Genomic DNA, 17,200 nt, shown 5'->3' with positions numbered 1-17,200 from the left:
CACCCTGGTTGGGAAACACTAATATAAGACAATGTTTCCCAACCAGGGTGCAAAACTACAATTCTCCGGGCATGCTGGAAGTTGTAGTTTTGCTACAGCTGGAGGCACCCTGGTTGGGAAACACTAATATAAGACAATGTTTCCCAACCAGGGTGCAAAACTACAATTCTCCGGGCATGCTGGGAGTTGTAGTTTTGCTACAGCTGGAGGCACCCTGGTTGGGACACACTAATATAAGACAATGTTTCCCAACCAGGGTGCAAAACTACAATTCTCCGGGCATGCTGGGAGTTGTAGTTTTGGAACAGCTGGAGGCACCCTGGTTGGGAAACACTAATATAAGACAATGTTCCCCAACCAGGGTGCAAAACTACAATTCTCCGGGCATGCTGGGAGTTGTAGTTTTGCTACAGCTGGAGGCACCCTGGTTGGGACACACTAATATAAGACAATGTTTCCCAACCAGGGTGCAAAACTACAATTCTCCGGGCATGCTGGGAGTTGTAGTTTTGCTACAGCTGGAGGCACCCTGGTTGGGAAACACTAATATAAGACAATGTTTCCCAACCAGGGTGCAAAACTACAATTCTCCGGGCATGCTGGGAGTTGTAGTTTTGCTACAGCTGGAGGCACCCTGGTTGGGACACACTAATATAAGACAATGTTTCCCAACCAGGGTGCAAAACTACAATTCTCCGCGCATGCTGGGAGTTGTAGTTTTGCAACAGCTGGAGGCACCCTGGTTGGGAAACACTAATATAAGACAATGTTTCCCAACCAGGGTGCAAAACTACAATTCTCCGGGCATGCTGGGAGTTGTAGTTTTGCAACAGCTGGAGGCACCCTGGTTGGGAAACACTAATATAAGACAATGTTTCCCAACCAGGGAGCAAAACTACAATTCTCCGGGCATGCTGGGAGTTGTAGTTTTGCAACAGCTGGAGGCACCCTGGTTGGGAAACACTAATATAAGACAATGTTTCCCAACCAGGGTGCAAAACTACAATTCTCCGGGCATGCTGGGAGTTGTAGTTTTGCAACAGCTGGAGGCACCCTGGTTGGGAAACACTAATATAAGACAATGTTTCCCAACCAGGGTGCAAAACTACAATTCTCCGGGCATGCTGGGAGTTGTAGTTTTGCAACAGCTGGAGGAACCCTGGTTGGGAAACACTAATATAAGACAATGTTTCCCAACCAGGGTGCAAAACTACAATTCTCCGGGCATGCTGGGAGTTGTAGTTTTGCAACAGCTGGAGGCACCCTGGTTGGGAAACACTAATATAAGACAATGTTTCCCAACCAGGGTGCAAAACTACAATTCTCCGGGCATGCTGGGAGTTGTAGTTTTGCAACAGCTGGAGGCACCCTGGTTGGGAAACACTAATATAAGACAATGTTTCCCAACCAGGGTGCAAAACTACAATTCTCCGGGCATGCTGGGAGTTGTAGTTTTGCAACAGCTGGAGGAACCCTGGTTGGGAAACACTAATATAAGACAATGTTTCCCAACCAGGGTGCAAAACTAGAATTCTCCGGGCATGCTGGGAGTTGTAGTTTTGCAACAGCTGGAGGCACCCTGGTTGGGAAACACTAATATAAGACAATGTTTCCCAACCAGGGTGCAAAACTACAATTCTCCGGGCATGCTGGGAGTTGTAGTTTTGCAACAGCTGGAGGAACCCTGGTTGGGAAACACTAATATAAGACAATGTTTCCCAACCAGGGTGCAAAACTACAATTCTCCGAGCATGCTGGGAGTTGTAGTTTTGCAACAGCTGGAGGCACCCTGGTTGGGAAACACTAATATAAGACAATGTTTCCCAACCAGGGTGCAAAACTACAATTCTCCGGGCATGCTGGGAGTTGTAGTTTTGCAACAGCTGGAGGCACCCTGGTTGGGAAACACTAATATAAGACAATGTTTCCCAACCAGGGTGCAAAACTACAATTCTCCGGGCATGCTGGGAGTTGTAGTTTTGCAACAGCTGCAGGCACCCTGGTTGGGAAACACTAATATAAGAAAATGTTTCCCAACCAGGTTTCAGAACTACAATTCTCCGGGCATGCTGGGAGTTGTAGTTTTGCAACAGCTGGAGGCACCCTGGTTGGGAAACACTAATATAAGACAATGTTTCCCAACCAGGGTGCAAAACTACAATTCTCCGGGCATGCTGGGAGTTGTAGTTTTGCAACAGCTGGAGGAACCCTGGTTGGGAAACACTAATATAAGACAATGTTTCCCAACCAGGGTGCAAAACTACAATTCTCCGGGCATGCTGGGAGTTGTAGTTTTGCAACAGCTGGAGGCACCCTGGTTGGGAAACACTAATATAAGACAATGTTTCCCAACCAGGGTGCAAAACTACAATTCTCCGGGCATGCTGGGAGTTGTAGTTTTGCAACAGCTGCAGGCACCCTGGTTGGGAAACACTAATATAAGAAAATGTTTCCCAACCAGGTTTCAAAACTACAATTCTCCGGGCATGCTGGGAGTTGTAGTTTTGCAACAGCTAGAGGAACCCTGGTTGGGAAACACTAATATAAGACAATGTTTCCCAACCAGGGTGCAAAACTAGAATTCTCCGGGCATGCTGGGAGTTGTAGTTTTGCAACAGCTGGAGGCACCCTGGTTGGGAAACACTAATATAAGACAATGTTTCCCAACCAGGGTGCAAAACTACAATTCTCCGGGCATGCTGGGAGTTGTAGTTTTGCTACAGCTGGAGGCACCCTGGTTGGGACACACTAATATAAGACAATGTTTCCCAACCAGGGTGCAAAACTACAATTCTCCGGGCATGCTGGGAGTTGTAGTTTTGGAACAGCTGGAGGCACCCTGGTTGGGAAACACTAATATAAGACAATGTTCCCCAACCAGGGTGCAAAACTACAATTCTCCGGGCATGCTGGGAGTTGTAGTTTTGCTACAGCTGGAGGCACCCTGGTTGGGACACACTAATATAAGACAATGTTTCCCAACCAGGGTACAAAACTACAATTCTCCGGGCATGCTGGGAGTTGTAGTTTTGCTACAGCTGGAGGCACCCTGGTTGGGAAACACTAATATAAGACAATGTTTCCCAACCAGGGTGCAAAACTACAATTCTCCGGGCATGCTGGGAGTTGTAGTTTTGCTACAGCTGGAGGCACCCTGGTTGGGACACACTAATATAAGACAATGTTTCCCAACCAGGGTGCAAAACTACAATTCTCCGGGCATGCTGGGAGTTGTAGTTTTGCAACAGCTGGAGGCACCCTGGTTGGGAAACACTAATATAAGACAATGTTTCCCAACCAGGGTGCAAAACTACAATTCTCCGGGCATGCTGGGAGTTGTAGTTTTGCAACAGCTGGAGGCACCCTGGTTGGGAAACACTAATATAAGACAATGTTTCCCAACCAGGGAGCAAAACTACAATTCTCCGGGCATGCTGGGAGTTGTAGTTTTGCAACAGCTGGAGGCACCCTGGTTGGGAAACACTAATATAAGACAATGTTTCCCAACCAGGGTGCAAAACTACAATTCTCCGGGCATGCTGGGAGTTGTAGTTTTGCAACAGCTGGAGGCACCCTGGTTGGGAAACACTAATATAAGACAATGTTTCCCAACCAGGGTGCAAAACTACAATTCTCCGGGCATGCTGGGAGTTGTAGTTTTGCAACAGCTGGAGGAACCCTGGTTGGGAAACACTAATATAAGACAATGTTTCCCAACCAGGGTGCAAAACTACAATTCTCCGGGCATGCTGGGAGTTGTAGTTTTGCAACAGCTGGAGGCACCCTGGTTGGGAAACACTAATATAAGACAATGTTTCCCAACCAGGGTGCAAAACTACAATTCTCCGGGCATGCTGGGAGTTGTAGTTTTGCAACAGCTGGAGGCACCCTGGTTGGGAAACACTAATATAAGACAATGTTTCCCAACCAGGGTGCAAAACTACAATTCTCCGGGCATGCTGGGAGTTGTAGTTTTGCAACAGCTGGAGGAACCCTGGTTGGGAAACACTAATATAAGACAATGTTTCCCAACCAGGGTGCAAAACTAGAATTCTCCGGGCATGCTGGGAGTTGTAGTTTTGCAACAGCTGGAGGCACCCTGGTTGGGAAACACTAATATAAGACAATGTTTCCCAACCAGGGTGCAAAACTACAATTCTCCGGGCATGCTGGGAGTTGTAGTTTTGCAACAGCTGGAGGAACCCTGGTTGGGAAACACTAATATAAGACAATGTTTCCCAACCAGGGTGCAAAACTACAATTCTCCGAGCATGCTGGGAGTTGTAGTTTTGCAACAGCTGGAGGCACCCTGGTTGGGAAACACTAATATAAGACAATGTTTCCCAACCAGGGTGCAAAACTACAATTCTCCGGGCATGCTGGGAGTTGTAGTTTTGCAACAGCTGGAGGCACCCTGGTTGGGAAACACTAATATAAGACAATGTTTCCCAACCAGGGTGCAAAACTACAATTCTCCGGGCATGCTGGGAGTTGTAGTTTTGCAACAGCTGCAGGCACCCTGGTTGGGAAACACTAATATAAGAAAATGTTTCCCAACCAGGTTTCAAAACTACAATTCTCCGGGCATGCTGGGAGTTGTAGTTTTGCAACAGCTGGAGGCACCCTGGTTGGGAAACACTAATATAAGACAATGTTTCCCAACCAGGGTGCAAAACTACAATTCTCCGGGCATGCTGGGAGTTGTAGTTTTGCAACAGCTGGAGGAACCCTGGTTGGGAAACACTAATATAAGACAATGTTTCCCAACCAGGGTGCAAAACTACAATTCTCCGGGCATGCTGGGAGTTGTAGTTTTGCAACAGCTGGAGGCACCCTGGTTGGGAAACACTAATATAAGACAATGTTTCCCAACCAGGGTGCAAAACTACAATTCTCCGGGCATGCTGGGAGTTGTAGTTTTGCAACAGCTGCAGGCACCCTGGTTGGGAAACACTAATATAAGAAAATGTTTCCCAACCAGGTTTCAAAACTACAATTCTCCGGGCATGCTGGGAGTTGTGGTTTTGCAACAGCTGGAGGCACCCTGGTTGGGAAACACTAATATAAGACAATGTTTCCCAACCAGGGTGCAAAACTAGAATTCTCAGCATTAGAGATAAGCAAAGTTACAGTAATTCGATTCTCCACAAATTTCTAGCCTGCATAAATTGGTTCCGCTATCAGGTGCTCCGGTGGGCTGGAGAGGGTGGATACAGTCCTAGGAGAGAGTCTCCAGCCCACCGGAGCACCTGAAATTTCTGCAGGCTAAAGTCAGCAACCCACGAGCCGAGAAGTTTGTGACGAATCGAATCACTGTAACTTCGCTCATCTCTAATCAGCATGCCCAGACAGAGAGAAATGCTCTGCAACTGAGGTCAATGATTTCTGCATTGACTATACCAGTGTTTCCCAACCAGGGTACTTGAATGGGGTCCGTTAGTTCTCCGGTATTTTACAGGAATTGAAAAGAGAAAAAAAATAGGACATGAACATTATTCCCCCCCCCCCCCGCTCAATTCCTCCCCTTCTGATGGACTCACCAACAAATCCAACAAAGCTCCCTCTAGAGAACCAAGGCGGCAATGTGAACGAGCCCTAAGTCATGTCTGTATTTAATTGCATGACATGAATTAATTATGTGTATAAATGTGACACTGTAAAGAGATGCCGACTTCCTGACCAAGTAATATAGTGTAATTCAGAGGTCATTACATACATAAATTAAAGGGGTACTCCGGTGAAAAAACAATTTTTTTTTTCTTTTTTAAATCAACTGGTGCCAGAAAGTTAAACATATTTGTAAATTACTTCTATTAAAAATTCTTAATCCTTCCTGTATTTATTAGCTGCTGAATATTACAGAGGAAATTCTTTTCTTTTTGGAATGCTCTCTGATGACATCACGAACACACTGCTCTCTGCTGACGTTATAATAATAATAAGTCTTTATTTATTGTTGTCCTTAGTGGGATTTGAACCCAAGGCCCCAGCGCTGCAAGGCAGCAGTGCTAACCACTAAGCCACCATGCTGCCCTTAGCATACATCTGCTATGCACGGTTGCTAAAATGGACAGAGATGTCAGCAGAGAGCACTGTGGTCGTGATGTCATCAGTGTTCCAAAAAGAAAGGAATTTCCTCTGTAGCATTCAGCAGCTAATAAGTACTGGAAGGATTAAGATTTTTTAATACAAGTAATTTACAAATATGTTTTACTTTCTGCCACCAGTTGATTTAAAAAAGAAAAAAAAATAGTTTTTCCACCGGAGTACCCCTTTAACCCCTTAAGGACTCAGCCCATTTTGGCCTTAAGGACAATTAAATTTTTACGTTTTCATTTTTTCCTCCTCGCCTTCTAAAAATCATAACTCTTTTATATTTTCATCCACAGACTAGTATGAGGGCTTGTTTTTTGCGCGACCAGTTGTCCTTTGTAATGACATCACTCATTATATCATAAAATGTATGGCGCAACCAAAAAACACTATTTTTGTGGGGAAATTAAAACAAAAAACGCAATTTTGCTAATTTTGGAAGGTTTCGTTTTCACGCCGTACAATTTATGGTAAAAATGATGTGGGTTCTTTATTCTGAGGGTCAATACGATTAAAATGATACCCATTATTATATACTTTTATATTATTGTTGCGCTTAAAAAAAATCACAAACTTTTTAACCAAATTAGTACGTTTATAATCCCTTTATTTTGATGACCTATAACTTTTTTATTTTTCCGTATAAGCGGCGGTATGGGGTTCATTTTTTGCGCCATGATCTGAACTTTTTTTGATACCACATTTGCATATAAAAAACTTTTAATACATTTTTTATAATTTTTTTTTAAATAAAATGTATTAAAAAAGTAGGAATTTTGGACTTTTTTTTTTTTCGTTCATGCCGTTAACCGTACGGGATCATTAACATTTTATTTTAATAGTTCGAACATTTACGCACGCAGCGATACCAAATATGTGTATAAAAAATTTTTTTTATGCTTTTTGGGGGTAAAATAGGAAAAAACGGACGTTTTACTTTTTTATTGGGGGAGGGGATTTTTCACTTTTTTTTTACTTTTACATTTTTTAACATTTTTTTTTACACTTGAATAGTCCCCATAGGGGACTATTCATAGCAATACCATGATTGCTAATACTGATCTGTTCTATGTATAGGACATAGAACAGATCAGTATTATCGGTCATCTTCTGCTCTGGTCTGCTCGATCACAGACCAGAGCAGGAGACGCCGGGAGCCGCACGGAGGAAGGAGAGGGGACCTCCGTGCGGCGTTATGAATGATCGGATCCCCGCAGCAGCGCTGCGGGCGATCCGATCATTCAATGAAATCGCGCACTGCCGCAGATGCCGGGATCTGTATTGATCCCGGCACCTGAGGGGTTAATGGCGGACGCACGCGAGATCGCGGGCGTCGGCCATTGCCGGCGTGTCCCTGGCTGCGATCAGCAGCCGGGATCAGCCGCGCATGACACGGGCATCGCTCCGATGCCCGCGGTTATGCACAGGACGTAAATGTACGTCCTGGTGCGTTAAGTACCACCGCACCAGGACGTACATTTACGTCCTGCGTCCTTAAGGGGTTAAAGGTACCGTGATAGTGTCAGTCTATACTGAGCCTTGTCTTGTATTCCTTCAAGGTTTTTTTTCTCTCGGTATGATGATTAGATAGGGCTGCTTGCTGTTTGTTATCCTATCCACATAGGGGGAGATTTATCAAAACCTGTCCAGAGGAAAAGTTACTGAGTTGCCCATAACAACCAATCAGATCGCTTCTTTCATTTTTCAGAGGTCTTTTCAAAAATGAAAGAAGCGATCTGATTGGTTGCTATGGGCAACTCAGCAACTTTTCCTTTGGACAAGTTCAGGTTTTGATAAATCTCCCCCTAAATGTTGCATACATAGAGGTCCGTAAGGCTGGGTTCATCGCTGTTGTGCGATGCCTTTACCGACAACCTTGCTTTAACAGGGAAGACATTTCAGAACTGTGTTTCACCTGTTAAAAATGCATATAGTGTATTCAAGACTGATATAGAGAAAGAGAGGGCCCTGCCCGCAAGGGGTTAAAGGGCTTACGATCTACAAGGAGACGGGAAGGAAAACAGAGGGGTACCCCTCCTCACCTATGAGAAGTTAGGGAAGTAGCTGTACCCAGTACAGTGGCAGTAGGGTTATTGTAGGTCATAGGCTTTCTTGAAGATATGGGGCTTCAGGTTGTTTTTGAAGGTCCTTATGGTGGGTGAGAGCCAGATGTGTCGGGGTACTGAGTTCCAGTGTATGGGGGAGGAACAGGAGATGTTTTGGAGACAGTTGTTTAAGGTGCCGACGAAGGATGAGAACAGGCGGACTTCTTGAGAGGATTGGAGATTACATGAGGGGCGGTATCGGGAGATCAGATCAGAGATGTATGAGGGTACAGGTCGTAGGTGGCCTTGTATGTCATGGTGAACAGTTTTTAATTTGTTGGGTAACGGGTAACCAGTAAAGAGATATTTCACAGGGTAGAGGGGAAGAGAGGGGACAGGTGGATTAACTGGGCAGCAGAGCTGAGGATGGATTGGAGGGGAGCAATAGTGTTTGATGGAAGGCCACAGAGGAGGATGGTGCAGTAGTCCAAGCAGGAGATGATGAGGGCATGTACCAATAACTTACCTATATACATATAGCATCCATTCATTTTTTTGTTGCCTATAACAATAATTAAAGAGTACCTGTCAACAAACCATACTTTCTAAACTAACTCATATTATGCTCTCTAACTACTTCTAACACCCCCTTCTGCCCTTAAATTTTTTTTCCAAGCTTTAAAAAGCCCTGTATCATAGCTTTGCCCTTGCTCACATTGTGTGAGCTCCCGACAGGAGAAAGTGGGATTTCCCCAGCAGGTGTCACATCACTGAAGCCTGCGAGAGCTGTGCCTCGCCATGCCCTGCACGCACTTCCTGAGTTTGGTCTCTTGCTAGGCCGGGAGGAGACCAAAATGACTGTTGGACTTGCGGCAGGGAACAGAACAGAGCCACCTAGTGGGCGTTTTTCAAACACCTTAAAAACATATAAAGGTTGAGAATTTTAACAGCAAGTAAATAGCAAAGTGTCTTATATTTACATGAGGAACAATATATTAAGTGTTCAGTTTGGTGACAGGTACTCTTTAAGAGCCTTGATACCTTTTTGCCATTACCAAATTCTGTCTATCTATTACATAGCCTAGTAGACATGAATAGACATACATTTACAAAAAAAATTATGTAGCAATAAACATATTCTGCCAGACTTTACATTTAGAATACTTATATCTATCTGGATCTCATGCAAAAGCATAGCTCATAGATGTGTAAAGTGCCTGCGATAGTAACACTCACTTTTCCAGGGCTGAAGCACCACCAGGGCCAGATTATCATTGGAGTTTTGGAGCTCCTACTCTGGGCCCTGCACGGCCAGGAAAGAAAGAGGGCCCGCTCCCTCTGCATCATGCAGGTCCTGGTCGACAAAGTTCACAGATTAGCTGTATCGGTATCGGCCCTAAAAAATCAATATCGGTCGATCTCTAGTACATACATTACATTACTTGTTGGGAGTTGATGTCAGTGAACACTTAGTGGAGATATCAGGGGAGATGTTACCAGTGAAGTCAGGGGGTGATATCTGAGCACTCAGTGGTGATGTCAGGGGGTGATGTTAGTCAGTACTCAGTGGTGAGATTAGGAGAGGACAGTGAATGGCGTAGAATTGCTGCTTTTTGGTCACATCATAAATCGAATTAATAAAAAGCGATCAAAAATTCCCATCTAAACAAAAAGGATACTGATAAAAACTATAGATCATGGATAATGTGTAATTTTAACCGTTAAATATATTGCGTAGAAACGAACCCACCCCCCCCCAAAAAACTTTGCAAAATTGTGTTATTTTTCTATATTTTCTTTATAAATTGAAAAATGTATTTATTGTATGTTGGCAGGACATCTATATGGGTGTGGGTGCATGGGGGGCCCTATAAGTTGTCAGTCCGCCCCTGCTAGCCAGCAACAAGTCTCAGTGGGAGGGGAGGAGGGACTGTCTTGGGGGTGTTGTTTGGGGGCCCCATCATACTGAAGTGCTCCGTCTTCCATGCAGCCTTAAAGGGGTATTCTAGGAAAAAAAGTTTTTTTTTTTTCATATCAACTGGATCCAGAAAGTTAAACAGATTTGTAAATTACTTCTTTTAAAAAATCTTAATCCTTTCAATAATTATCAGCTGCTGAAGTTGAGTTGTCGTTTTCTGTCTGGCAACAGTGCTCTCTGCTGACATCTCTGCTTGTCTCGGGAACTGCACAGAGTAGAAGAGGTTTGCTATGGGCATTTGCTTCTAAACTGGGCGGTTCCCGAGACACGTGTCATCAGAGAGCACGTAGACAGAAAAGAACAACTCAACTTCAGCAGCTCATAAGTACTGAAAGGATTAAGATTTTTTTTTAATAGAAGTCATTTACAAATCTGTTTAACTTTCTGGAGCCAGTTGATATATATATATAAAAAAATTTTTTTTCCTGGATAACCCCTTTAATCTGGCCCTGAGAACATCCTCACTTCCACAATGCCGTCGCCCTTTTAAGAAAAAGATGTGTATTTATTTGAAGCTGTGAGCAGGGAAACCTCTTATCATGTACAAGGAAGGAAGGAGAGATAGTGAGAAGGATTCTGAAGTAGGGAATTGAGGAGCCTTGAAGAATAGATTTGGCGTATTTCAGCAGGTGAACAGAATAAATAAATAGTCAGGGCACAAAATATGATAATGTTTTTATCTAAATGACATTTTTCTTTCCACCACGGTTCAGGTAACGTATCATTTACACTGTTGTCCCCTAGTCCAATTTCTTGCGCAGCAATATCTTGACCCCTTCAAGCTTCTAGCTGTGTATGTCCAGCTGAGATACAAGGACAAATTATTAATCCTTTGAGGAATGAGGAGACACTGAGGAGTCAGGAGTCTGTCCTCGGAGTTCAGAAGAAAGAAACGCGATACACTGATAATCCCTCAAACACAAAGCTCTATAATAATTGCGGAACATGTTCTAAGCCAGCGTTTCCCAACCAGGGTGCCTCCAGCTGTTGCAAAACTACAACTCCCAGCATTCCCGGACAGCCTTTGGCTGTCCGGGAATGCTGGGAGTTGTAGTTTTGCAACAGCTGGAGGCACCCTGGTTGCTAAACCTTGTTCTAAGCAGTGTCAGACCATGGCTTCTTGGTCTCACCAGAGTTAATGATTAGGGGCCATCCTCCACCCATACAGAACATGTACACATTTACTTTTAATTCCATTGTACATTTTGTTACTATTATTAGTAGAGATGAGCGAACTTACAGTGAATTCGATTCGTCACGAACTTCTCGGCTCGCCAGTTGATGACTTTTCCTGCATAAATGAGTTCAGCTTTCCGGTGCTCCGGTGGGCTGGAAAAGGTGAATACAGTCCTAGGAGACTCTTTCCTAGGACTGTATCCACCTTTTCCAGCCCACCGGAGCACCTGAAAGCTGAACTAATTTACGCAGGATAAGTTATCAACTGCCGAGCCGAGAAGTTCGTGACGAATCGAATTTACTGTAAGTTCGTTCATCTCTAATTATTAGTTTATGTGCAAACCCCTTTTTTGGTTTGTATTTTCAGCCTCCAAAAAACTTTGTTTTGAGTTTATTAACCCCCTGCCAATTCATGTGTTTTTTGTTTGTTTTTCATTTTTTTTAAATGTTTTGTGTGATATCCCAGTACAGGATGTGGCCCCGTACTGTCCTTCTGCCCTTTTAGGAAGAGTCCCTGCATGTCCTCAAGGTCCCCCTGCAGAGGTATCCCCCCCATGTATATAGGTTGTGTATTATGTGTGTAATATGCCTTTAATGTTTGTGCCACATGATTGTTACCCAGAGGGCTCCAGTGACCAGGTGATCCCCCCTAGTGACCTATGGGCTCCTTGCACAGCCCCCCATATATAACCAGGGGAGGGGCTTCAAACTCTCTCTTTCCTGCTGAGGTCCAGTGCAGTTGTCTCAGTGTCTGTGTCAAGAGCATTGGAGGCCTCAAGCCTAAAGTCCTGCAGCCACAAGTCGGTCATCAGTAAATCAAGTCATCTTATTGTCAGTCACCATCTTTGTAAAGTCAAGTCCATCTGTAGTCACCGTGGCCTGCACTAAAGTCAGTCTAACTACTGCAAGTTCCAGAAAGCCTGCGAGGTCCCCCTGTGTCACTGGTCACCTCCCTGGGATATTTAGCTGTACTACAAAGACTATATCACCTGTCTTGCCTCAGTAAAGCTGCCACTATCCTTAATCTGGCGTTGGTGTCTTCAGGTATTACCTTCGGGTGGTTAAGGCTAAACCATGCCCTGGTGTCACGACAAGAAGGGGTTAATACCATGTGCCCCTTGGGCCATAACATCTGACCTGCATCTACCCTGCACCTCACACCCCAACACCACATTTTGTCTATTTTTTCTTTCTTAAAGGGGTACTCCCCTGGAAAACATTTTTTTTTTTAAATCAACTGATGCCAGAAAGTTTAACAGATTTGTAAATGACTTACTTTTAAAAATCTTAATCCTTCCAGGACTTATCAGCTGCTGTATACTACAGAGGAAGTAGTAGTTCTTTTCTTTTTGAATTTCCTTTCTGTTTGACCACAGTGCTCTCTGATGACACCCCTGTCAATGTCAGGAACTGTCCAGAGCAGGAGAGGTTTGCTATGGGGATTTTCTCCTACTCTGGACAGTTCCTAAAATGGACGGAGGTGTCAGTAGAGAGCACTGTGGTCAGACAGAAAAGAAATTCAAAACTTCCTCTGGAGCATACAGCAGCTAAGTACTGGAAGGATTAAGATTTTTAAATAGAAGTAATTCACAAATCTTGAAGAAAAAAAAAATGTTTTCCAGCGGAGTACCCCTTTAGCTACAACCAATGCTGAAATGCATTGTGAGAACCTGCAGTTTTTTCGGGACAAAGTGGACAAAAAACGTGAATAACATTCCAAAAATACGTCATGGTGGTTTGGACCAGATGTGTCCACTTTTAAGATCTGCATGAAACAACAACTCTCAACAAACACCTGTTCCTCATAGACTGCAAGCTTCACACTATGCCTGAAGGTAACATGCAGCCGAATCAGGTGAATGGGTTTTTCCGTTAACCCATTCACACTGTGGAATTTTCTGGAAGGAATTTCCAGACTGATTAATAAATTTACTGGCGGCGGATTGTGTAGCGTGAACCCAGCCTTAGATCTCGCGTGCAGGGCCCTCACTCCTCTGGTTTGAATAATCAGTGTGTATTATTGTAATGTCTAATTTTGTCCTTATTTGTACCCTCAAAATTGTAAAGTGCTGCGTACCGTATTTTTCGTCCTATAGGACGCACCGGTGTATAAGACACACCCAATTTATAAAGATTTTGAACCCAATAAATAAAGATTTTGAACCCAATAGTGGTCTTCAACCTGCGGACCTCCATATGTTGCAAAACTACAACTCCCAGCATGCCCGGACAGCCGTTGGCTGTCCGGGCATGCTGGGAGTTGTAGTTTTGCAACATCTGGAGGTCCGCAGATTGAAGACCACTGCATAGGATCTAATACTCACGTGTCCCCGCCGCTCCGGACCCGTCACCGCTGCCCTGAATGTCGCTCCATCGCTGTCGCTGTGTCCCCGTCGCTCCGGAACGTCTCTGCTGCCTGCCGGGTATCCTCGCTCTCCGTTGCCGCCATCACGTCGATACGCACGCCGATGCACGTACGCGACGACGTGATGACGAGGAAGGAGAGCGCCGGCCATACAGGGGATTCCTGAATGGAGAAGACACCGAGGAGGCAGGTAAGGTCCCTCCCGGTGTCCTGTAAGCACTAACCCGGCTATTCAGTCGGGCTGTTCGGGACCGCCGCGGTGAAATCGCGGCGGTCCTGAACAGCCCGACTGAACAGCCGGGTTAGTGTCACTTTCCCTTAAGAAGTGGCGGTCAGCTTTGATCGCCGTACCCGAAGGGTTAATACAGGGCATCACCGCAATCGGTGATGTCCTGTATTAGCCGCGGGTCCCGGCCGTTGATGGCCGCAGGGACCGACCCCATAGGTGTGTATTCGCCGTATAAGACGCACCGACTTTTCCCCCCCAGTTTTGTGGAAGAAAAAGTGCGTCTTATACGGCGACAAATACGGTAATTTGTTGGCCCTGTTTTGAAAAATATTATTATATTATTACCATTGTTCAAGCTAGAACTGAGAGCTGTAGATTTGCCTGATAAAAACTTGGCCATTGGTATGTTAGATATTTAAAATAGGAATAATTTTATGTGGCGTGGTACACCATGGGGAACCATCTTGCAGAGTAGAAAAACCTGTTTAAGCCCTTCCCCTTAGAGCTGAGCTGCAGTAACCCAAAATGGCCACTAAACATTTTATGGCAATGTCTACTTCTGTATGCGGGCACTGCGGCTCTGCCAAACTGCTGATTGGCAAGAGTGCAGGGTGCTGGACTCCCACTGATCAGATATTTATGGCCTGTCCAGAGAATAGGCTCTCAATAATAAATGGCATGACTCAAGTGTTTCTAGAGCTTTTCCTATTTGTAGATATATAAAATAAAGCAGTAAACACAGGGACAAACATTTTCTAGAGTTCATGGGAATATAGTCAATGAAAAACACTAAAAACATCCTCTCCAGAAGAAGAAACAGCTGCTATTAGCTGATAACAGATTTCATTCTTTTTCACAGTCAATGTGGATATTATTTTTTTCTTTAACAAGCCACAATGAAATTATAGGAGTGAATAAGAAAATACAGACACTGTTTTTAATGTTCAGAAGGCACCCTTTTCTTGCCTGGGGGGCAGCATCTGCTGGACAAGTAAATACAGAATGGTATTCTCCATTGATTCTGGTGCTAAGCTGCTTGTAGTTATTGATAGGTTTTAATGGAACAACACATTGTTGCTTACATGATTAAGTATTGACCACTTGAGTCCCATGGGAAGCTTTCTGCTATATAGCCCATCAAAGGATAGCAAATATAGACACACACCCCTTAAACCAGGACTTCTCCTTTACTCCTTCATTATGTTTTTAGGGTGTGCCACTGGTATGTGGTGTCCCAGCACCAATAGCTGTAGAAGAAAAATACTGAATAATGGATCTTCACCAGGCGCAATTACTGTGTCAGATGGAGGTAACTTGAGTCATTTGTATTGCATCACAAAGGGTTTAATGGGCACAACAAAGTACGTGTTTCTTGCCCAGAAAAGGCACTTCATCAGGCATGGTGAACATTGCCTGATGAAGTGCCCTTTCCGGGCAAGAAACACGTTGTTTGTTGTACCCATTTAACCCTGCATCTTCTAGGGGGTTAAATTAGAATTCCCAAAAGCCTGTACAGTTTACACATGCAAAACACAATTTTGAATGGTGATTTATGGTAAAGTTAAAGTTCATTTTATCAATAAACTTTGGCAATTTTGGCAATACACATGATATGGAAGGGATTTATGAACTGCGCCTTTTACTTGTGTAAGAGGTCATTTTATGTGAATTCCATACAGAAGTTTTATTAGTCTAAGGGGATCCAGGTGTCAAGTCCAGGTGTCCCTTGTACAGCTGTAGGGAATGTGGGACTGATATGTCCGTCCCAGCCCTGGTATGCTGTTTTTCTTGTAGTAACACTGAACATCAGTTTTCTTGCAGGGCAGGGTCACACGGGGCATATCCACAGAGGACACACAGAGCTACCTGGCCACAGCTCTGCAGTCTCTCTGTGACTACTGTCAGCAGATCCACAGCGTGAAATACACTGTGGATGCACCCCGTGTGACCCTGCATCATGCCAGGTTTTGGTATACACTGCAACGCTAAAATGTTGCAGTTTAGTGATCTACAAGAAAAAATGGATATGGACTCTAAGACATTGTTCACATGACAGAACTTCTGAGCGGAAACTGGCAGAAAAATTCTGATCAGAAATTCTGTTGCAGCCGAGTCACCCTGTTTTAAATGGGATTCTGCTGCACCGCGCATATGGCTGGATTTCTTCGGCGAAATTCTGATTCTGGCCTCTGTTTAAAACAATGACAATTCTTTCTGTGGAATCCGCTCAGAAATGCATTAAAGAGTACCTCTCATGATCTTGTTAAGTTTTATAATCCTCCCAGTTCACTGCCCCCATCATGATAAACCACCCACTGCCTTTATTTTTATTATTTTTTAGTTTTCTACCTTGATATTGCTCTGTATTTTCTGCTCAGTCTTAGTCAGATTCACAGACTGGGAAGTGGCGTTCCCCAGCAGGCGTGACATCATCTGAAGCCACACAGGGGAGAACTTCCTCCCTCACTCTGCTACATACAGCCCAGAGCAGTTCAGTGTGTGAGGTGAGCCATGATTGGCTAAGGCTGCACCCCCCCCTGTGCAAAAGATAATGGAGGAGATTCATCAACACCTGTGCAGAGGAAGAGTGGTGCAGTTGCCCATAGAAACCAATCAGATTGCTTCTTTCATTTTTAAAGAGGTCTGGAAAAAACTAAAGAAGCGTGCTGATTGGTTGCTATGGGCAACTGCACCACTCTTCCTCTAGACAGGTTTTGATAAATCTCTCCCAATGTGCTCTGGACAAGTAGGGAGACACCTAGTGGAAGCCTTTTTACACACAAATAAAACATAGAAAACTTCATTTTTTTTAAAACAAAGTACATTAGAAAGATGTTTTATTTACCATAAGCAGTGCAATAGCAAAAAAGATTTTTAATGAGCGTGCCCATTTAAGGAGATCTGTAGTGCAATATAACTTATCCCCTGGATGGGACCCCGGCAATCTGCAGGAAGTACATGTTGTCCCCAGCAGAAAGCCACGACAGACATGCCCCCTCCATGTATCTTTATGGGGTACATGGAGGGGACGTGTCAGCTGCCGCGTCATGTGGGGCCGGAGCGCCCCCTTTCCAGCATACTGCTTTTGGATAGGAGATAAGTCATATTGCACTACAGATGTCCTTTAAGACGACGCATTTCTGAGTGGCCCTGGAGCCGGCCTGTCTTGTTGGTGTCCACTGGGAATTTTCAGGGTGGACATTCTGCAAATAATGGGCTGTGTGAACATACCCTATGGGTTTGTTTACATGCCATATTTTGTGTATTCCATTGTTTTCAATAGGAATATAGGCTTCTTAGTTCACATTGTAAAC

At 44.3% G+C, this 17,200-nt stretch overlaps 1 long non-coding RNA gene across 1 annotated transcript in view; it reads right to left on the bottom strand.

Annotated features, from left to right (window-relative positions):
• Positions 1-17,200, bottom strand: part of LOC130284985 (uncharacterized) — a 119,876-nt gene that overhangs the window by 45,996 nt on the left and 56,680 nt on the right. The gene's annotated exons all lie outside the window — the stretch shown is intronic.

The sequence above is a fragment of the Hyla sarda genome, chromosome 8 (assembly GCF_029499605.1).
Source record: "Hyla sarda isolate aHylSar1 chromosome 8, aHylSar1.hap1, whole genome shotgun sequence".
In the NCBI taxonomy this organism is placed as follows: Eukaryota; Metazoa; Chordata; class Amphibia; order Anura; family Hylidae; genus Hyla; species Hyla sarda.
The sequence above is the reverse complement of the archived record's forward strand: the minus strand, read 5'-3'. Positions and strand labels throughout refer to the sequence as shown.